Raw genomic sequence first — 23,715 nt, 5'->3', positions numbered from 1 at the left:
CTCTTTGTTTTCTAGTATAGTTACTATTCCTTTCTCATCAAATAGGCTGTTATCATTTGAATATTTAGGCATTGCTGTCAGTGTTTATTGTGCGGAAATGCATGTATACTATGCATGTAATAATTCTGTATGTCAGCAACTGACCTAGAGGTAAAAGGAATCCAAATAGAAAAGACATCATGTGGATAATGTTGGAGAGGTCAGTTTTTCACAAGACATAAGGAAACAGGCCAAGCATGGTGGCTCATGACTGTGTTTCCAGTGTGAGGCTGAGGTGGGTGGGTCACTTGAGGTCAGGAGTTCAAGACCAGCCTGACCAACATACTGAAACCCTGTCTTTACTAAAAATACAAAATTATCAAGGCCCGGTGATTGATGCCTGTAATCCCAGCTACTTAGGAGGCTGAGGCAGAAGAATTGCTTGAACCTGGGAGGCGAAGATTGCATGGAGCCAAAATCATGCCATTGCACTCGAGCCTGGGCAGCAAGACTGAAACTCCATCTCAGGGGAAAAAGAAGAAGAAGAAGAAGAAGGAAAGAGAGCTAAATCTGATCTCCCTTAGTATTAGAATACTCCAAAAGGAGTTTCTGTCTCCCTGCCCTTTCTTCATAATAGAGTGGCTGTTGGATCTCATTTCACATACTGATTTTATCAGTTCTTACTGATGACATAAAGTTTGCTTCTAATCTTTTCTCATTTTCCCAACTGTGTTCTCTCAGGTGATGACTGAAAAAGGGGAGCCGTGCCACTATTTGTACCATCATCTTCACCAAAATCAAAAGTACTTTTTATGATGTTTGGAGACACTCTTCATGTTTGTTTCAGTGGACACTCCTTTGCAGATCTAAAAAATTGAGAAACCTCTGTTTTGGAAGGTGTCCTATAGAGTTGTCATTGAAGTGAGATTTAAGTAGACACGATGATTATTTTCATGGTTGCTGTTGGACCATGTCTCAGGAGCTGGAATGACAGACTTTATTGAACAACGAAAGCAGGATAGTGGAATTAAAAAGGCTTCATCTCAGTGCTTTCATAAGTATGAAGTGTGTAATTTTCACTAACCACAGGGTAAATATAAAACTGATTCATGAAATTCACAGGACATAGTAATTGTTTGAAATATAGTATTTTTACTTAAATGCTTTTTATCTGTTTCTACCCTCCCAGTCTGTTATTTTACAAACTAGTTGATGTATAAGTGGTGTTTTGGGGATGATATATTACACATTTTCGATGTAGTAAACATATATGTATGTGTGTGGGTGTGTATCTAACTACTTTGTTGGAGTAATTCCTATGGTTTGGAATTGCTGGGCCAAGTTTATGCAAAATCTACATTTTTGAGTAAACTCCCCAGTATTAGCAAATTCTTCATTTCCTAAAGCTGTACAAACATCAGATAATCAGTATTTGTAAGGATCAATAATGTAGTTTATAATGACATTACTTTCTCAGCTATTTTGTTAACTGTATCATCGTAGAGCCTATAACTCATTTGTGCTATTCCATTTTCCTGTGTTCCTTTTATTTTCACTTCTCTTGTAATGCTAGTCTCTTTGTACTGTTATCTGAAGACTTCATTTATGATTAACGATGTTACTATTTTGTCTAGAATTGCAAATGGTTTTTCTCATTTTACTGTGGTGGTTTATTTTTGGTTATGCAGAAGTCATATTGAAATATGAAATATAATCTTGTTCTGTTTCATGGCCTTGGAGTTTTGTGGTTTTTTTTTTTAACATGTTTAAGGTAGTATCATTTATTTGTATTGCCTCCTGTTTCATCAGTTATTTTGTCATTTCTTTCTCCATTAATCATCATTCTGGTGTTAATGAGTGCGTTACATACTCACGTTGACTGGTGTAGTAGTCTCTGAAGTTCTGCCATCATCACAAAGAAAATTTCCACATAACGACTGGCTACATTTCTGTTACCTTACTTACCATCTTACTGACACTTTAATAATTGCTAATGATTTATACCATCTCATCTACTCCACTGAGTTTTCATTTCCTTCTTTTCCAGAATATTCTGTCTATGCTTGCATTTTTTTCTGTCCTTTGATGCTTACAATTATTTTTGCAAGTTGGAAGAAAATGCAGTATATTTCTTTTGCAACAAATTTAATAGATTAGGAAAGGAATAGATGTCTGTCTATAAAATTGAGTCTTTTATCCAACTGCAAGGTAGGTCTTTCTATTTTTAATGGAATAATAATTTGGGGCTATAACTGGTGCAGTTTTTTTTTAAAAAGTATTTTTTAATACTAGACATTTTTTAGGTATTTGTTAATTGAGTGATTTGGATCATTTATTCAGCTTACCTAACTGATACGTGAAAACGTTTTTTGTATGTCTTTTCTAGTAGTCTTTGACTGAATTTCTAAAATTAGGACTTTGTTTAGCAACTTGTCATTTTAATTATCTTGATATAAAGTACATTAGTAAGTACTTTAAGGATACATGAAAGTAGAAAGTACACTTGGCAGTTGAACTGTTAATACAGTTCCCTTAGATCATGGTTGTTTAATCTCTTTTTTCACAGGGGGCTTAAAAAGCCATAAGCAAATATATATAAACTGAACATACAGCTAAAGCATTAAATTTAAAAAATCAATTAAAATTGACTGTTAGTTAATTACAAATATTTAAAAAGATAATGAGATGGTACATGTCAAAGGAAACTTTCAAACAAAAATGCCAAAAATAACACATTCATGAAAATTGGAGAATTTATACAACCATTTTCAAGTTAAAATGTAAAACATCACCATGTTATCTTTAATTATGTATCTTACACATACCAAAGGTCTCAGTCTTATGTGATGTCACAACTTCTTCAAATTTGTCATTTTATTTTTGCTGCACTTAATGTTACATTAATAAAACTCATAGGGGGCTTAAAAAGCCATAAACAAAGGTATATAAACTAAACATACATCTAAGGCATTAAGTTTAAAAATTCAAATAATATTGACTTATGTTAGTTAATTACAAATATTTAAAAAGATAATGAGATGGTACATGTCGAAGGAATTCAACCTTCAAACTAAAATGCCAAAAGTAACACATTCATGAAAATTTAAAGATATTTACCATTTTTGAAGCTAAAAGGTAAAAAATCACCAAGTTATCTATAATTCTGTTACACATATAAAGTATATACTTTATGTATACGTATATTCATAAAGTGCTTAGCCATATAAAAGGATTCTTAGATTTGCTGATAAAAGAAATGACAATTGAAAATACAGCTAAGCTATAATTAATTTCTCTACTAAGATATAGTTAATTTCTCTACATGACCAACATGGAGAAACCCCATCTCTACTAAAAATACTTTGCGATAACTTGTTGCTTGGAACTAAAACTATTTTAGTTTTAACTAAAAATACTTAACTAAAACTTATTAAAAGTTTTTTCCTCTCATCTACCCGTCTCCACTGTGTGTGTGTGTGTGTATGTGTGTAGAAAGGGTAAAGATTCTGAGCTGGAGCTGTGTATCCTCAGTTTTCATGAGGTGTAGTGACTATATAACATGCACGAACTGAGCAACTAAGAAATCTGCAAGCATGTTCATAGTATTCCTTGGAATCATTTTTGAGGTGAGTAATAACAATGCCATTTCTAAGTTGTTTTCTCCTCTACCTGCCATGTCTCTTGTTGATTTGTCTGGTAATCTTTAAAGCCACACTTTTATTTTAACATGAGACATTGAAGTGTTATTCAAGAAGCTGATGATAGCCCAGGGCCTTAAATAAAAGTCTTGTTTTTGTGTTCAATGTATTTATTTATGGGAGTGTATACATATTCTAGGGCGTTCTAGTTTCTCAGGGACAATCTGGATGGTAGAGAAATATTTTGTTCATTCTATATTATGAGTCAATTTATAATTTGATCTATAGCTAGACATTTTGATTGTCACTTGTGAGTGAAAAATAGGAAGACTGTAAAGATCGGAAATGGAGAAGGTGACTTGATTAGGTTCACAGACTTCTAATGTCCTGGAACAAAGGATCTGTAAGTTGATCCAGTTACATGAGAAATAGAAAGTGTAATAGTTATCTGCGATCATGGGGGAGATTGTTACCCAAATGGGTAAGGAACTGTATTCATCTCGCATGGTCTGTAAGAGCATGAAGAATTTAAAATGAATTACTACAGACATTACAGAATGACAGAAATTCAGAAAATGAATTTCTCTAATTTCGAGGATATTACTGATGATAAAATTGTAGAAACAAGAAGAAACACAAAGACTGATAGTTTTATTAATGTAACAAGTGAAGTAAGAATGAAATGACAAAGTTGAAAAGGTCGTGACATCACTTAAGAAGACTGAAACCTTTGGTATATGTAAGAAATACAATTAAAATTACCAGTTAATAGAACGCAGTCCCCCACTACCACAAATTATGCAGTCAAGTTTCCCACATTTGGTGGGAAAAAAATGCCAGTTCATAGGAATAGTGACATGAACACATAGTTCAGTGCTGTTAACCATATAACATGATTCTTAGATTTGCTCATAAGAATAATGACAAGTTGAAAAATGCAACTAAGATTAATTAATTTCTCTACTATTAGATTAGCAAGGGTCCAGAAGTTTGACAACATTTTTTGAGCAACATGTAGGGAAAATCAGATGTTGCTGCTCATTGTGTAATATATAAAACACGGGTAGGAATTTGATATTTTGTAAATGTATATCATCTGTGGCAAGTCCATAATTCTAATGACATGTAGCAGTAAGAAGGATTGATGGATGTTTGTATACCACTATGAGACAATTTCTTGGATATAATGTATAAAAAGGGGAGAGGTAGGCTATAGGAAGTAATCCCTGCATCCCTGTAACAGATAACCTTGTTTATGATGGTAACTGAAATTGTACTGGGGTTTCAACAGAATTTTGTCATAATGGGATGGTGCACGAGCTAATGAGTTGTGGAATACATGGGTCTTCATTGTGGAGTAAGTTATAAGTAAAACAATGAAAGAGGATTTTGCAATATCTTAGGAAGAACAGACATTCTTGATAAAGTTCCTTATATATGAAGATAGCATTTTAAAATGATTGGAAAAGTGAGTGAAGAAGCTTTCTCTGTGAGAGGAGTATCAGTTCTAAATATATCCCAGCCTCTTCTCTTCTGTTACTTTCTTCAGAAGGACTTGAGGTAGCCCTGAAGTATTTGGTCAAGGTGGTAAACTCCTGAGGAGTAGGCCAGGACTCTCTTCCACCTCCTGGATTTAAGTGATTCTCCTGCCTCAGCCTCCTGAGTAGCTAGCATTACAGGTGCCCACCACCATGTCTAGCTAATTTTTGTTTTTCAGTAGAGAAGGGGTTGGCCAGGCTAGTCTCAAGCTCCTGACCTCGGGAGATCCACCCAAAGTGCTGGGATTACAGGTGTGAGCCATTGTTGCCTGATCTCAGTGAAATTTTCTTTGTATTACCTGATTATGTGGATTTAATAACTAGTGGATGAAATTATATGGGACTGGTGATTTAGAATAAAGCCCAGAAAGACAAATACAATAATCTTATAATACAATTTCAGATAAAATAATGGATGCATGCAAAATTGGGTGTATTAATAAGAAATGGATGGAAACTAGAATATGAGCAGATGGCTGGATGCAAGAACGGAGAATGCAAGTTTTAAAAACCAGTTGGTTGTATGGATATGTGTAACAGTGGAATCATTCAGTGAAGGTGCAGATGGTTATATGCCTAGGTGTTAGAATTGCAATAGATTGAAGATGGAATGGCATATGCATAAATCTTTAAATTGATGAATACAAGGATGGTTAGCTAGAATCTTCAATAAATGTAGGGATCAAGATATGGCTACCTTGATGGCATGGGTGTGATAGCTGCATGTTTGATGGTTTTAGAGTGGCTGAATAGGTTGATTGACAAGGTGGTGGTGCAGGAATTTGATGACTGTGACAATCGGCTGATGAAATAATAGTCATATGTAAAGGTGATGAGAAAGATGGACATTAGAAAGACGGTGGTATATTTTCATGGGCAAATTCATTGTGAAATTATAAAAGATTTGTTTGTTCGTTCTCAACATGGTAGTAAGCAAAAACAAACGACAGTGAGTTCACAAATTATTTTAATCAATGATCTTTCAACATTTTAGTAATTTGGGGACTTTTGGAGGTTGAAGAATGAGAGAACTTTACCTTCTGTACATTAACTGGTCATATGTCACAATTTTCCCATATTTTTCGCAGTTATAGCTGAGGTGGTACCAGTTAAGGAAGTGAGAACTACTTCACTGACTGACATTTGCATATCAATCCCAGTGATTGTACTTGTTTACTGTTTTTGTAGACTGCATTCTTCAAAAGTGCTGGTAAGAATCAGTAACCCTGGTCTACTGTTTATTTTTGACCAGTTTGATAAGAATCGAACTTTAATATTTTAAAGTCCACAACCACACATGAATTCCATAAAATACAAGGTTGTTAATTTGTGGCGTGATTAAAAGGTGAAATGAAAGATAAAAGGGCTCCTAAATTTTGGTGTGGTTTTAACATGTAGTATATGCAGGTTTTGATTTACTACTATTACCTGCTCTCAACATAGTATGTGATGTTATCTGGATGGAGACTGTATCTTTTTATCCATATACTCAGTAAATTTCATCTTATCTCAGTAAATTTTGCTGAATGAATGCTTTGGAATAAATTCCTCAGCTAGAGGGAGATAAGGGAATCTGGCAGCTAGTGGGAAAATAAGGAAAACGTGTGAGCTATTAAAAGATGAGTCCTTAGGAATCAGAATTTGCTGTAAATATTATGGGTTATAATGAGAGTAGAGCATCAGGTTTAGTTTTAGTTTCAAGTGCATGATTTAGGATATCATCAGTGAGTAGGTAAGGTGTGCCGATAGGAGTTAAGAGATACTTCAGCATTGAAGCCATAAAGGTAGCGTCTTAACACCCGTTTATATGATGAGTGAATGAGAAATCTGCAAATATTTTCCAACATTTCTGTTTTTTTTTTTTTCACAAGCATCTTTCATAATCAAGGAGGACAGAGACCTTTCTTGCAGGTAAAATCATTAAGAACTATATTCTGATTTTGAAACTGTTCTCTTTGCTGTGTTGATAGATTATTATTTGAGTTATTGAAATTAAATTTTTCAGAAAACCTATTTTGTGGTTATATGATTATTTTGAGTTGATATTTTAATCAAGGACTTTATTGTAAACTCGTTAATAAATAACGTTTGATAAAATCAGGCATTTTCTTGATGTAAGTACCACTAGAAGTTGCACAAGAAGCATACAGGAAAGCAAGGAGAATTGATGTGTGGATAATGGGAGTTGGTTTGTTGAAAGATCTGAATACAATACTATGGAATACACAAAGTATCTCATTCATATTTCCTTACATTGTGTCTTTTAAAAAAATTCTTAACCCTGAACTGGTGTATAAATCAGAATAAAGAAACTACACAGGAAATGCTGGTTCAAAAAATGAATAGGTGGGTGGTTGGGATGAAAATAATTTGGAATAGGCGTTAGGTATTTAAATCAGAAGAAAAACCTGTGCAGAGGAAGGAAGGAGAATGGCAGCTTTGTCATTTGCATACAGCAAGTATACCTGGATTCGGAGGGTTTGGATTACTCCACATCAGACTGTAGGAGTTTAGTTTATAGCGCGTTACTTGACTTGAAGATGATAATTTTTTCTCTAGGCATGGCTGTGTCATAACTTGTTTCTTTGCATTTGCAATCTCTTCTTTTGTACTCTCAGGTGGTGACCATGTGGATAATAGGATTATAGACAAATGGTTCTATCTACAGCATCACCCAAATGCTGTTGTTACTGCTTCTTTCTGGGATCTTCTTGCATCTTTGCTTCTCAAGGGGCACAACTTTTAAAAGTATGTCCAGGAATAGAAGTGACCTGCTTTTTGGCGAGTAATTGCCTGGAATGTTGTTATGTACTTCTCTGTGCTCTCAATATATTTCGTGCTTCCCTCTATTTTTGTATATTAACTCATTGTATTTCATGGTGTTTTTTAAATTTATATTTTACTTTATGAATGGAAGTAAGGTTTGTATATGGTAATATAATTAATTCAACCCCATGGACATGTTAGTCATTGTCCAGATGATAGCAAGTCTTTCTCAGAAGCAGAGGATCTTGGTGTGCCAGTGATTTCTTTTTTTCTCATTCGTAAGATACTTTTTTCCTCATTTGAATCAGGAGCCCACAGTTTTTGGACAAGTCTTAAATGAGATTTTAAGCATTATCTGGACTAGACCTTCTGTAGGATCCTTTTCGTTAGACCTAGTGTATCTCATTCTCGATCAAGATCTGAGATTGGCTGTAGTTCACCTCTTTCCAAGTACACAAACTTGGATAACATAACAACTGGGAGTGTTGTGGAGAGGGAGATCCTTACACTGCCATTTTGAGCCATTGTGATACCATCTTGTGGAACATTAGCTACAGTCATTTTCTTGGTATTACCAGTATTCTTTGGGGTTGGAATAAAAATCTCAGTGTACCAAAGAGGTTTCCTTTTTATCCACATTACTGTGGTTTTCCTTTGCTTTCTGCTTAACCTAAGTGGGCTTAATATAAAATAGTGTTTATTTGGTGTGGTAATTGTCTACCTCTGTAACATACGCTGTGCTATCCACTGGGGAACTGCTCACTATATTGCCAAACCTGTCTCAATAGGTTTATACAAGGGAGGCATCCAATAATATTACCTCTTTAGACCAGAGTCAGAAATAACAAACAATTGCTAGGATTTTAAGACTATGTAATCAATCCCATTGATGTCAGTTAATCCTACCAACAAAAGATTTAACGGTTTAAAAATCTCATGTATGTACAGCAATCAGTGTACGCCAAAATCATATTATATTATTTTGTACACCAAAGTACAAGTATGCCAAAATCATACTATATTATTTTGTTCATTGCCAGCTAGATCTTGAGGTAGAACTTGATTTCCTTTTTGCAATAATCATTTGTTTTACTTGCACAGAAGATGCTTTTGTACTTCCAAAGCTACCGTCACCCATAATATTTCTTGTGTTAATATTTTTCAAGTTCATGATGCTGTTCTGGACGTAAGAAGATCAGTGTCCTAATCACACACCTTTATGTTATATGAAACATGATACAAAGTTTTGTAGTCTGTATAACCATATACAGAGGTCAGCAAACTTTGTAAAAGAGCAGACTGTATACTCCATACTGTTGCAACTACTAAACATCGCCATTATAATGTGAGATCAGCTATAACCAATTCATAAACAAATGGATATGGCTGTGTTTTAGAAAAACTTATTTACGCAAGCCTATTAGACCTGATTTGGACTATGGGATGCCATTTTCTAACCTCTGGCTTACAGCAGGTTATTTTGATCCTGGGTAAGGCGGATATACATGTAAAGCAGAAGTGAGAAAATGTATTCCATCCCATGTCGTTTTTCTGATACTCAACATATGAAGTTAAACTAAAACACGGGGCAGAGTCTACTTTAAGCCTTTGAATTCTTGGCTCTTAGAGCCAGGTTGAGGGTTGTGTGTTTTTATTCTTTTCTATCTCCTTTTCACTTAGGCTTGGCCCCAAGCTCATTGAAACAGGGCCACCAAGAATGAGTGAGTCACTCAGTGATATAAAGCAAGCTGTGGTCATTTATCTACTGTCTTCCAATCCTGCTTCTAGATTTGATAAGAGTTAGCCATTTGTAGTATAGTTATTGGTAACTTTTCTAAACATATATAAGTTTACGTGGAATTCATTTACAAATGTGTGATTATTATGATATTTTGTAAATTTCAGGTTTCTTTAATATAGCATGGACATGTTTCCAAATCGAATATAGCTTACCCACAGACTTTTTATTGGATGTAAAGTATATATTACGGTGGGAGAATCCATTTCTCTGTTTTGGGAAAGCAGGTTAATTTTTTGTTTGTTTGTTTTGTTGACACGTAATGTTGCATTAGAAAATACTGCTACTGCAGGATAGCTGTCTAGGTGTTGCATTGTGGGGTCATGACTTTTGTTTCAGTTAGATGCTATGAAACTGCTCTTAAAAGCGGTATCCTCTGCTACCACAGAGCAGTGTTGTAATGGAAATGACAGTTCTCATAGAAACTTGTCTACAACGGGTATTAAGAATTCCTTAGGCTGGGCACGGTACCTCACGCCTATAATCCCAACACTTTGGGAGGCCAAGGAGGCTGGATCACCAGAGGTCAGGAGTTCCAGACCATCCTGACCAATATGGTGAAACCCTGTCTCCACCAAATACAAAAAAGTTAACTGGGCGTGGTGGCGTATGCCTGTAATCCCAGCTACTTGGGAGGCTGAAGCAGGAGAATCACTTGAACCCAGGAGTTAGAGGTTGCAGTGAGCTGAGATTATGCCACTGCACTCCATCTTGAGTAACAAGAGCGAAACTTGATCTCAGAAGAAAAGACTTATTTAAATTTGTAGCCAATCTAATAGGTGAAAATGGTATTTTAACATTAGTCTAATTTAGAAAGTTAATGGCCATAGGTAAAGAAGAAGCAAATAGTGAGGCATGATTTATAAGATAAGGTAGTATTCTACTTTTTCTCTACGCCCCCAACAAATCTCATTTACCCGAGCTAGAAATTATTAATATTTTCTAAATTCAGATCCTCTTGGAGGTTCATAAGCTCCCTATGCACACCATATACCAGTGTTTTTCTGACTTTGTATTTTTGAAATAATTTTAGTTTCAGAATTACAAAAATCACATGGAGCAACCTGATGTATGCTTCATCCAGATTGACTTTTTATTCTGAGTTGTTGGGTTTTCTCCTGCTAACTCTTCTGGCTCTGTTCCTCACTCCACATGTTTATACATAGCATTGTCATTTTATGAACTGTTTGTGAGTGAGTCGCTGACATTATCTTCCTTTAACCCAAAACACTTCAGCATTTACTTTCTAGGAGTCTGAGCATCTTACATTGACTTTGGTAAGTCATGAAATGTCTTACTAGCATAAAAGTATAACAATATACAGTCCATATTCACATTTTACTCCTTTTTTCCAGAGATGGTCTTTATAGCAGTTTCTCCCCTTCTACAGCATCCCGAGAAGGACCTGCTGTTGCATTCAGGTGTCACGTCTCTTTAGACTTGTTTAATCTGAAACAGACTCCCAGGCCTTGATCACATCAGTATTCTTAAAAAGTAACAGTTAATAGTTTTTAAGGAGATACCTCAGATTTTGAATTTTGTGTTCCCTCATGAAAAGTTTTAAGATACTCATTTTGGGCATAAATACTTAAGTATTTTCAGTGTTCCTCAGTGAATCATATCAGGTGACAAGTAATGTCACTCTGTCCACTTTGAACCACTTTGATCTCTTGGTTCAGTTGGTGTCCACTGGAGTTTTCTACCTTAGTTAACATTCCTTTGTAATTAATTTATAACTGTACCGATAGGCTACTTTTCACTCAACTTTCACAGGGTAGTTTTAGTACTCACAGATGAGTTTTACCTGAATCAGTGATGATTTAAAAAAAAGCTGTATTATTGCCTACATGCATTATTTAGTGTCTTGTACTATAAGGAAGAGTTTGTATATCATGGCCTGTCAGAACAGTCCAGCAGTGTGAAAATTCTGAAAGAAAGAACAAGGTGGTGATCTATAGGAGAAGACAGAGAGGTCTTCCAATGGGAGCAGAGTAACATAGGCCAAGGAGAAGGCTGTAGCCTTTTATTCTTCCTTACATTTGTTGAGGTTCACTGCTCACTGATAAATTATTTCCCTGAAAAATTCAAGCCTCTGACTCTTCTGACGAGTCAGAAGATTTATCTAATAAAGTTATTAGATATCTAATATCTAATAGTTATTTAATAAAGTTAATTTCCAGACAAACCTGTACAGTTGGTTAAAAAGACCACTCATTTATTTGATGGTTTGAAATATCCTCTGCTATATTATTGTACCTCATTTGTCACCTTGCAAAGATGACAATCATGTTATCTTAATTATTCCACAGATATTTCATTCTAAAATTGATTTATTGTTTATCTTCAGGAATTAGAGATTTTTAAAATGTCATCACTCCTGTCTCATTCAGCCATTTGCAAGATTTAGTGAGTGTTCTCCCCAGGTCCGTGGACCAGAATGCCTTGTTCAACGGCTTTATTTTACTCGTAATTAACATGCCAACTGCTTTGGAGTTTTTAAAATAAACATTTTTTATTTCTGCGGTATTTAGTTTTCTATATTTTTATATATTAAAATGTTTGGTAGGATACAGATCACTGTGGATGATGTAAATACTTAAACGAGAAGTGGAAGTAAGAAGTGACATTAAGTAAGTTGTGCATAGGTGTTACATTAGGTTGTTTTACACGAAAGTATGACCAAGTCCTGGGGTTCGGCAGTGTCTTTTGAAATCCTTGCCAGTTCTACTTGATAAAGTATTGAATGATTCCATATGAAGTGAGAGGAGGACTGAATCCGGAATTCTTACCAGATAGACCTCAACGACTGCTAGGGAGGGTTGGTTTTCTCTGAGTGCGTGATTTAAAAAAATCTCTTTTGCCGGTTTTAGATCCTTATTGAAGTCACAGATTAAGATTTTTAAGCTTAAGTGGGAAACTTGAGCTGAGGGGAATTTCAAGAGAGAGAGAGCGCATACTTAATGGCTATGGGAAAGGATGAGATCTAGAGATAGAATGTATTTGGGAGTAGGACATGTCTGAGACCATGCTTTGGATGCTCTGGCATTTAGATATTGAGAAAATGAGGAAGACCCATTAAAGGAGGTTGTGGCTAGAGTCACTAGGTGAAAACCAAAGGGTTGTAGTGTTCCTAAAGATACATGAAGAATGAGATTAAAAATTAATGAGGTGGCAGTGTCTTTTGCATGCCATGAAAGACAGTTCAATCTGGAAATTGAATATCATTGATTGTAGTGCTGTTGTTATTGAAAAGGCCATATCAAAGAATAACCTTAGAGTTAATGGTCTCTACTATAATTAGGTTACAACTGTGAACCCAGCACAGACACATGCTGAAACCTGTGAGTTGCTTTCATCAACGAATGTGTGAAGGTACATCCCAGTTTCACGATTTTAGATCCTCTTCGTCATTCCACATGTGTGTACAAGATAACACTTGATGTTTTCACTACATCCTTTCAGTCTTCTAACAGCAATCCTTAATGGAGTTTCCACTTGTTATGTCGCTGTCTGTATTGCATTCATTGGCCAAGGTAGAGTATTCATCAAGGCAGGATTGCATTTCAGATACTGCGGCTTGTGTCAGGCATTTAGCAACGATCGTTGAGGAAAGGAATGGATGAAGAGGTCAGCTGAAAAAGTAACAACCTGATAAGGGAGAAAGGATGGTGCTAGGAATGAGGGAGTTAGCAAGACAGTGTGTACAGAAGGCAGAATTTTTAAAGAAAGTTGTAGGGCAGGGGCAAGGTGTTTTGAATCTACACTTAAAATACAGTAATACCACCAAAGTCAAGGCCGGGCACAGTGGCTCACCCCTGTAATCCCAGCACTTAGGGAGGCCAAGGTGGGCAGATCACCTGAGAGCAGGAGTTTGAGACCATCCTGGCCAACGTGGTGAAACACCATCTCTACTAAAAATACAAAAATTAGGTGAGCAGGGTGGCGGGCACCTGTAATCCCAGCTACTCAAGAGGCTGAGACAACAGAGTTCCTTGAAACTGGGAGGTGGAGGTTGCAGTGAGCTATTATGCCACTGCCCTCCATCCTGGGTAACGAGCAAAACTCCATCTCAAAAAAAAAACAACCCATCACTAATACCAGGGAGAAAGTACGACTATGGAGTATGTTCTTTTGCAGCTTAATCTGAAGGAGGTACTGACAGGATCCTTGTACAGTGTCATTGTGTAACTAATGGGTTAGATATGAGTCTGTAGAAAATTGTTTGTCCAGCGTAATTTATATCTCTCAACATTTCACTTACCAAATTTTGTTTTATTTGTTCATTTTGTGTCTAACAGACTATAAATAATGAGCTCCTGTTGACAGGGATATTTTCCTCTTCATACTTAGCTTTCCTTGACCTTACAGAGCCTTGCATGTAGCAGATGCTTAATTTATTAATGGGTTGTCTAAGACGGATGAGTGAAAGTTTGATAAATGAGCCCCAGTCACCTGACGGGTGAGTAAAACAAGAATTTATAGAGATGCAATATGAGGTAGTTGCTCCACACGTTTTTGAGACTGTTATGGCGTGACTGAGGAAATGGTAGGTTCTGTAGACCTTGTTGAGTTGAATTGTGTAAGTGTACATCCTACTGTTAATGAACTCAATATCTGCTGTATTAGACTTTTGATGGTGAAAGTCTTTTGGGGCTTGGGTATAAATCCCCACTGATAGTCGTGGAGTAATAGAATATAGCTCCTGCTTTCTTTCCTGCTTGTATGGCCTGTGCCAATAGTGTTCTCTTTTCCACTGTTTTCTGAAATGAAAACAGTCAAAGAGGAAGCCATATGCGTGGTAGACTTTGTAATCTGGGAAAAGTCAACATGTTTCATGGTAGTGCTCTTTGTGTGTGTTGTCATTTCTTACGTAGGATTCATTTTCTCCGTATCGTATATTATCTGTTTAAAAGACAGGCTAATGATAGAATGGTAGAATATAGTCAGTGTCTAATGACTTTTCATCATAAGGGGAATAAATGCAGTCTGTGTAGCTGACTTCAGTGTGATCACGGTTTCTGTAATTACAGTGTTTATATTGCTGTGCAGTAATAGTCCTTTCTGTGATCCAATTCATTTGTTTACCAATGGAATTCAAGGAGTGCTGAAGAAATGTCTACTGATTAGTAACAGATGGGAACAGCATATGTGTTTTCATAAGAGACTGAGAGAGACAGTAAGGAAAACAGGAAGAAGGAGTTTGTGAACCTTTCACACTACACTTAAGTTCGGGAAGTCCACGAGACACGGTAGAGGGGATTCTGAGGAGGTGAAAACCTGTAGAGAGATGCTTTATCAATAAGGAGCTGACCAAGCTGTTAAAAAGTGTTGACTTCTAGAAGGATATTGAGACATTAGGCATATAGTCTTTCATTCTGGCTTCTTACCAGCTGTTGTGAATGAGTTTGAGATTTTTTCCACCATTATAAACTTTGGAGAAGGTAGTGCTGTTTATTTGATTTGAAGTAGTATCATATCCACCAAAAGCCTTGTTAAACTGTCTTGTGGATTCTTGGTTCTCTTCAGTGATATATGGGATTCCTACCCACAGTCACCCAGTATCGCAGTGAAGTGCAGGTTTGGAGAGAACATCTGAATAGATTCATGCTCAGACGGTACCCTTGCACTGAGACCATTGATGTGTGGCAGGCAGACATGAGGTATCCTCGGATTGATCCATATGCCTTAATGTAAATAGCTGCACATAGACCTGTTTCTTAGACTCCCCACTGGAAGCTCTTGAATAATGTGTTTATGTCATTATCAACACATTTCATGTTTTGTGTTCTGTGTTTTCCCAAAATAAATATAACAAGCTCCTACTTGATAGGGATCTTTTCTTTCTATTGTCCTTTGTAAAATGTCAGAGAGTTTTGTTAAAGTTTGTTGAATGAAATTTGTGATAGAATGGGTAAGGGATCGTGAATGAGAGAATATAGAAATAATAGCGAATGTGATTTTCCGATAGTCATGCAGTATTCTTTTTGATACAATATGTAACATGTTACTATGTTATATTTAATGTATTATTTATCATATATATTACTATATCCTGTTGCTGTATTTGTATAGTTTGGGAATCTGCCATATTTGACGATGTTGAAAAGAACATAAAATGTAGTGATTTCTTAATAAGGTATAGAGGTGTATGTTTGAACTCTTTAAGAATATAGTGATATATTTTAAAATGAATGATAGGAAAGGACCATAAAAATGTCTGAATTTGGGAAATTAGAAAAGGTTTTCTTTCTTGGGCTTTCCTACGTCTGTTCTATGTGAATGTTGTGTAATTCTCACTTTGGCACAGCTCCCTCTTTGCTGACCCTTCTTACCCCTGCAGAGAAGGAAGAGGGTCACCACTGATGATACTTTGAGTGCTTCTTCAGGTTTATTGGGAATGCAAGGGAAATAAGCTCTTCCCAATGGCAGTTTAAGGGCTAGTTCCTTTGTCAGTTGCTATTACTTTTGTTTGACACTGCTTGAGAAATCTGAATGACTAGTTTCAAATCTGGATTCTCAGTCAGAATTTTTTTGTTTTTGAGACAGAGTCTCACTCTTATCACCAGGCTAGAGTGCAGTGGCGTGATCTCGGCTCATTGCGACCTCTGCCTCCCAGGTTCGAGCCATTCCCCTGCCTCAGCCTCTGTAGTAGCTGGGACTACAGGCATGTGCCACCATGCGTGTGTGTGTGTGTGTGTGTGTGTGTGCGTGCGCGCGTGTGTGCGCGCGTGTGCGCATGTGTGTGTGTGTGTGTGTGTGTGTAGAGATGTGGTTCCACCATGTTGGCCAGGACAGTGTCAGCCTCCTGTCAGTCAGACTTGTACCTTTACTCTAACACTGTTATTTTCAAATCACTTATATTTACATAAATTTGGTTCATTCTTTCCTGAAGATCCAAGTTTCTTTCCATCTACCTGAAGAACTTTCTCTAGCACTTCAGGTACAGCAGGCCTGCTGATAATAATTTTTCTTTTAGTCATCATTTTTTATTCAACTCTTCATTGATACATGTACTAAATACAGAATTAGTGGGGGTTTTTTTTAGCACTGTTTTCTGGACCCTGTTGATACTGAAATCTTTATTTTTACATAATTTTTCTCTTTATTTAAACGTGCCATTTTTCTCTGACTCCTTCTAAGATATTCTTAAGTATTGAGCCAGTTTTGGTTATGATGTGACTCATTGTGTGTTTTTTTAAAAATATTTCTCAGTTGTTTGAGCTTCTTGAATCTGTACATGTTTTATGTTAAATTTGGGGGAATTTTAGCCATTTAAAATACAGCTTTTCAGACTCTTTCCCCAGTACTCCGATTTTTACATATGTATATGTATTAGACCTATTAATATTGTTCTGTGGATTCCTAACATTCTTTTTAAATCTAATTTTGTGTTTTTCACTTTGAACAATCGAATAATTTGTTTCCATCCTTGTTAACTCACTGTTCTATTTTTTCCAATCTGCTCTTGAGCCCATCCTGTAAATTTTTTTATTTTTTAGTTCCAGAGATTGATTGCTTTTATTTTTTTTTTTTTAGACAGAATCTTTCTCTGTCACACAAGGTGGAGTGCAGTGGCATGATAATAGTTCACTGCAGCCCTGACCTCCTGGTCTCAGGTGATCCTCTCACCTTAGTCTACCCACTCCTGTAGTTCTACCTGTAGCTAGCACTATAGGTACATGCCATCTCGCTCGGCTGGTTTTTTATTTTTGTAGAGATGGGGTGATTATGTTGCCCAAGCTGGTCTTGAACTCCCAGGCTCAAGCAGTCTTCCTGCCTCAGCCTCATGAGCCAACATGCCCCCCTAACTGGTTATTTTTCTTTCTTTTTAAATATTATGTTGTATTTGATGTGCTATCCATTTCCTATTAGCGTATTTTTCTTCAGCATAATGATACTGTTTTTTCTGAATTTTAGCCTCAGGACTGCTTCCAGGTTAGCTTTATTGCCCTTTGTCTGAAGTATGGGTTACAGTTTTCTTTCGTTGTATGTCAAGTAATTTTGGATTTTAACTGGAACTTTGAATATATTGTAGAAACTCTGAATTCTATTTTGTTCCTCTAAAACAATATTTCTCAGCTTCAGCACTATTGACATTTTGAACTGGGTTGTTTGTATTGTGTGCGTTTTGGGAGGGTGCTGTTCTGTATGCACTGTGGGGTGCTGAGTATTATCCTTTGTCTCCACTTACTATTGAGTAGCATGACTTCTCCTCCTCCCACCTCCCCTGCCAAAATGCCTTCAGTCCTTTTTTAAGTGCTGTTTTTTATGGTGTTAGGGCCAAAATCACCCATGCTTACTCACTCTTTCTCATTGAGAGCTGTATGTGTGAAGGGTAGTCCTACTTTTATCTATTTATTTTTTAGGCAAGCAGTTCACCTGACTGGATTCAAACTCCAGCCTGCTCCACGTGCTTTGGGAAGCAGCCTTCACTCTGGTCAGTTCTTCTCTGTTCATATTGGTTGTGCTATTTGGAATCTGGCCTACATGATGGGCAGTTTATGGGTCAACCAAAGATGTAAGCAGAATTTATACACAGAATTTCATTCAGGCTTCCCCTGTCTGATTCTCCACTCTGTGGGAATTTCCTCCCACTTTCCAGCCGCTACTGAGGATGCCCTTAGGCGAAATTCCGTGACACTGGAAACTTACCGGGGATATTCCTTTCCTCCAGCAGTACACTCTCCTCCAGTGCTGACTGCTTCCGTTGTTCTCCGTGGCTGTAGATGGCTGTCTTTATATTCACTCTGGAGTTTACAGACGATACCTGTTGGGGGCTTGGTTTGGTAGCAGGTACTCCTTTATTACTAGTAGCCAGTCTTGTATGTCTTAGCTGACCTGATGGGGAAAAGTTTCAACTTAGGAGAAATAATGTGCCAGCTGGTTTTACTGATGGTTGCCCTCTAAGATACCCACACCAAACAGTGTAGCTCTCTATCCTATATGAACCTTCTCCGATTTTCACTGCTTTAATCAAAAGTATACCTGTTGAGATTTCTGTGCGTTGTTTTTTTTTAAGCATCGCAGTTCTTATAAACTAAAAATTTCTAAGCTCTACTTGCTTTGCTTTTTGCCTACCAAGAGTTTTCTGTTCGTGTGGGAATAATCTCTTGGTATGAATATCTTTTTTTTCCACTAATGCAAAACAGAGCATTGATTTCTCTAAGCATCATGCTTTAGTTTGCCTTGGTATTATTATTGGAAATACCTGGTGATTAATTTGGGCTAACTGCTCTTCTCCACCCTCATTCCCAACATTATTGCCAGCTTTTACCACTTCCAAGGGATAGAAATGTTTTCCACAATGCATTTATTCATGCCAGTCAAAATCTAGAAAAATGGATAAAACTAGGAAATTCTTCTTGGTACCTGTAGCTAACTTACCTAAGTGTTCTTTCCCACAGGTCAGGTTTTCAGTCCATAGATCATAAAGGGGAATAGTGACCCTCTGATACTTTGTTTAATTAATTAAAAACATTATTTGGGTCAAAACATAGGCTTATGTTATGTTTTGTGAATTGTGCTGTGTTGTAGACCCTTGAAGTGAGTTCCTCTAACATAGAATTGATCTAGCTCTTGAAATACCATTTTTCATTGAACATAAATGGGATATAGGCACCTTACAACTTCTGAATTCGGGGAAGATGGTATTAATCTTCCAATTTTATCTATTTGATTTGGATGGTGTATTTTTTCACATTTCTTGTAACTTCCACGTCAACGCTCAGGACGATCATGTAGGAGGGGCTTGATGGCACTTTTAGTGAATACCATCAGTGCAGCATGGTTACTGTCTTTATATGACCTTTAGAAAAATTCAGAAACAGCCAACCAGGCATATTTATCTCATATATAAGATAAGTAAGCTCATGTGGAACAGTAAATGTTCTATTCTGAGAAATACCTTGATTGGTGTCTTAATGGCTGATTTACTGGTAGTTTTCAAACTCCCAATTCTGCTTACATCTAAATTTGTCTTATCTATTGTTAAATAATCTATCAGTCCATTTTTACCTATCAATCATCTGTCTATCTGACTTTGGCAATCTTTCGCCTGTAATCTATCTGTGCTGTTTGGCCTAAGAGACAGAAGGGTATAGCAGTGGAAACCCAAAGGAGTTCCCTCCATGTGAATGGACAGAAGTGATGGTGATCTGTGAGGTGGTGAAGTATAGAAAGAAAACCTGGCAGAGAACATGCCCTAATTCAGGGACCTTGTCCAGCAGGCACTCTGGACTTGGTATACTGTGCTTAGATATGAAAAGTAAAATCACAATAGTGCTGACATTCTGCATCATCTGGGTCTGAGAAAACTTAGAGTAGGTACGATGACTCTGCCACTTCAGTCTTTTGTATTTCTATACCTTAGAGCTCAATTATAATTCTATAGGATTATTTCCCCAGCCCGTGTTAAACAAGACCATGGATTGGCAAACTTTTTCTGTAAAGAACCAAATACACATTTTCAGTTCCGAAAGCCTTATGGTCTTTGTTGAAGCTAATCTACTCTGCCGTTGTGTTATGAAAGCCGACATATAATTGAATGAGTGTGCTGTGCCTTTCTCCCAGTCAAACTTTACAAAAGCAGCCTGTGGGCTGGACTTTATCATTCACGAAACCAGAGTGTCAGGTGAACTGGAACCTGAAAACTAATCACATCACCTCAGCCACATGATAATAATATTTACAGTGTTTCAACAGTTTCATTTTCATAAACAAGTTTTTAGCTTCTTTGCCAAATTCCATTTGTGAGTGATATAAATGACTACCACGTGCCACTCACATCATGTAAACAGTGTAAAACAAGCACAAGAGAGGGAATTCAAATGATATGAGCCCCTTGCTATAATAGTTACAGTTGATAAACTATATTGCAAAATTGAACTTATTTCTTCCAAATTTCATGAATAAGGAATTTGTTTCCAAAATCTTGGCTCCCTTCTTTTCCCACTTAGCAGTATTGTCTCAGCAGTCATGGTGGAGTCCGTCCTTGGACGATGGATTTAGCCTGTTGTGACTTCATTTGAATAGTTGTTGTGGTTTCACCACATCAGAGTAACGTTACCACATGGCAAAGCTGTTCTGTAAGTCAGCTTGTAAAAACTCCATAGTGTACACAATATACATAGCAAATGAATACCATCTTTAATCCAAGGAAATTGTTGTTACAAATTTACTCTTATTGATACTGTCTGCATTGCAGGAATTAAAGATGAGATAAAAGAATAACAACCTGCCAAGTTAAATTTGCGTAATTTATTGCAGTAATGGATGTATATTTACTCAAAACATATATGACAGATTTAGTGTTGAAAGGCTCACTCAAATCATTTGGGGAAACACATAAATGAACAACTCGTGAAAACATTGCAAATGGCCAAGAGCATAGAAAATATGCTCAACCTCATCAGTCATTATAATGAAATTTGTATATATTTGAAATGCATACTTAAAATATATGAAAGAAAGTAATTATTTGCCTCTTTTCACCTATCAGATTAACAGAAGATTAACAAAGTGAGGAGATTTTGGAACACCTGATGTGTTAAAATCTTTCAGGAAGGTAGTAGAAAATATAAATAAGATTAAAATTAGCATATTTTGAGCAACAATTTTAGTTTTAGGTATTTATCTATAAGGATATAATTGGAAGTATTCAACAATGCATGTAGACTTAAGGGTAGTCAATGTAGTGTTAACTATAATTGTAAAATAGTAGCCTTTTGTCAAATCATAATGCTAGGGAAATTGGTGATGGCACATTTCACTAATTGGATTATATTCAGTTATTAATTTGGTGATGCACGTTCAAATTAATTGATAAAATCCAACACCTTCAGCAGTTTATTTACCAGTTATTGAGTACCAACTATGTTTAACATTGTATTTTGTTCATGTGAAATGACATGTATGTGCTTGTTATGATATGGTCAATAAACCAGTCTTATAGGAAGAATACTCACAAAATACAGCGAGTTCTGGTCATTATTTTATTGTTGCATTTGTGTGTGTGTGTGTGTGTGTGTGTGTGTGTGTGTGTGTGTGTGTTTTGAATACATGTATGTATTTCAATTAATTACAGCATTTATTGAATTTTTACCACAGATACCACATGTGGAGATCACATGATTTAATGCTTATAACAACAGATGGAGTAACAAATTTATGTCTCTGTAAAAGATAAATAAATTGAGGTCGAGTTTGAATTTGTGTAATTCATCCTGTTATGTAGAACTTAAAACTATCCTATGATGTCACAACCTTTGGAAGATAATTTAAAATACTTATCATTTGTTAAATCCACTGAGCAAAACCATTATTTGTGAAAGAACCCGCATTTCAGAAGTCATATTCATTCTCCTTTTGTCTTTAAGGCCAGAGATGTGGTAATTACGAAGTGCAGCTTTTCAGGATAGAAAGTGTAAGTGTTGGTATATTCTAGGGACAGGAGAAAAACATGAGTTAGGATATTGTCTTTTGGAAATTTTTATAGTATAAACCTTCAGGGAGTTACTTCTAGAAATAGGGGGTTCCTTTGCTTAGGATGTGGAACACCATGTTCCTGGGGATGGAGGCACAGATCAAAGTCCAAAGAGAAATGGCCAGTGAAAAGAGGATCACTAAGTGGAAGAAGCTAAGTTTGGCATAGAGCTGGTGACAGGCAACATGAAGACTGAAATACTGCCAATAGCAGGGAAAAGGTCTATGGTAGTATCTTAGTGAAGGCACAATTGCACACTGATCTAGATTTAAAGGTCATAACCTCCAGGTAGAATATTTTTCCAGTGTAATTTATGACCATCTGGTCTGGATCCTACAAAATCATCTCCCCCATTCTACAAAATCTGTACTCAGTGTTCTGCTTCCATTTCATTCATTCTAACCATTTTCTGAATATGGCAGGCACTTTGTTTCTCGTGAATGCAATCCCTTAGCAGTTTGCAGCTGGTAGCTGAAACTGGTTAAAATGGTAATCGTGGGGGATTGTGACATAAATTTTGCTTTATGCTATGGCAGTTATTGAAGTAGGTTAGAATTTTGACTTTGTCACGTAAGGAGTGCACTGTGCTATTCTAACTTTGTATTTTTGTATTCTGGTATTTGGGGGATTGGAAATTGTATGAGATTCTTGCAGTTCGGTCTCTGATATGTTGAGAATACTGAAGAAGAAAATGAGTACAGAAGGAGAAAGCAGAGATGGGGAAGCTGCATCTCTCAAATAGGATACCACTGGATACTGAGCAGTGAACCACCTCTGATTTTGTCTGAGACCATTTTGGAATATTTGGACACGGTCTTCAGAAGATTGAGAGACCTAATCAATGGTGGTAAGATGATTAAAATATTATTAATATGAATGAATGCTTAGGGTTGCCACTAAAGCTCGTCTTTACAGTAGTTAGTGTTAACTAACATAAAAGCAACAACAGGGTTTGGAAAATCGGTATTTGGAAATAATCATAATTTTTTCAGCCAGGAATCATCAAATGATGCTAAAACTTGGAGAAAATTTTAAGAGAAATGGGACACCTAGATATTGTTCACTTTGAGATCCTCATGGGTTACAAAGTGAAGGAATAGCTTTCTGATGGAGAACGTGGTTGACAGCACCTGAATTAAAGAGCTGAAAGTTACTAACAGCAGTACTGGGAACAGCACTGATGGGATGCAGTGCGAACACAGCTGCCTTATTTCTATGGCATTACTGAGTAAAGTGCATAAACCTGAGTGTACCTATGAGGAAACATTAGTCTCAAATTGATACTCTGCTTTTCATATTCAAACATGGTAATTTCACTGAGGAAATGGTCCAGATTATTTCAGACTAAATAGACATGAGAATGGGATATAATATAGATTCAAGATGACTGTAAAAGGACGTGAAAGAAGTTGGCCAAGTTTGGAGACAGTCCCTCAAGTGGATTATACTGTTGCGTGAATATTAATTGCCTAAGTTTGGGACTGATACTGAGGTTACATAACAGAAAATCCTTGT

At 36.5% G+C, this 23,715-nt stretch overlaps 2 protein-coding genes and 1 long non-coding RNA gene across 67 annotated transcripts in view; all 3 read left to right on the top strand.

The window, feature by feature from the left end:
• SNRPN (small nuclear ribonucleoprotein polypeptide N) overlaps window positions 1–1,712 on the top strand; it is a 107,068-nt gene extending 105,356 nt beyond the window's left edge. For 23 of the 27 annotated variants that reach the window (XM_078375760.1, XM_078375763.1, XM_078375758.1 and 20 more), the window contains one exon: window positions 721–1,712. The gene's annotated coding sequence lies outside the window, so the exon portion shown is untranslated. Of the gene's footprint in view, window positions 1–363 lie in introns of all 27 variants that reach the window. The other 4 variants (XM_078375753.1, XM_078375756.1, XM_078375755.1 and 1 more) reach the window with 2 other exon arrangements.
• Window positions 1,713–2,026: 314 nt separating this feature from the next.
• LOC144582955 (uncharacterized) lies at window positions 2,027–18,224 on the top strand. Of its 2 annotated transcripts, XR_013536519.1 has the most exons (6): window positions 2,027–2,187; window positions 3,472–3,605; window positions 6,244–6,365; window positions 7,027–7,066; window positions 7,774–7,903; window positions 18,086–18,224. It is a non-coding gene; the product is annotated as an uncharacterized LOC144582955 (long non-coding RNA). The 2 variants fall into 2 exon arrangements; XR_013536518.1 differs by lacking the exon at window positions 18,086–18,224 and having other exon boundaries at window positions 7,774–8,538.
• A 270-nt stretch (window positions 18,225–18,494) lies between these two features.
• Window positions 18,495–23,715, top strand: part of LOC144576498 (uncharacterized) — a 44,085-nt gene continuing 38,864 nt past the window's right edge. For all 38 annotated transcript variants that reach the window (XM_078375693.1, XM_078375739.1, XM_078375728.1 and 35 more), the window contains exon 1: window positions 18,495–23,047. The gene's annotated coding sequence lies outside the window, so the exon portion shown is untranslated. The remainder of the gene's footprint in view (window positions 23,048–23,715) is intronic.

This window comes from Callithrix jacchus, chromosome 6, assembly GCF_049354715.1.
Source record: "Callithrix jacchus isolate 240 chromosome 6, calJac240_pri, whole genome shotgun sequence".
NCBI classification, from domain to species: domain Eukaryota; kingdom Metazoa; phylum Chordata; class Mammalia; order Primates; family Cebidae; genus Callithrix; species Callithrix jacchus.
This window is presented reverse-complemented; position numbering and strand designations above follow the sequence as displayed.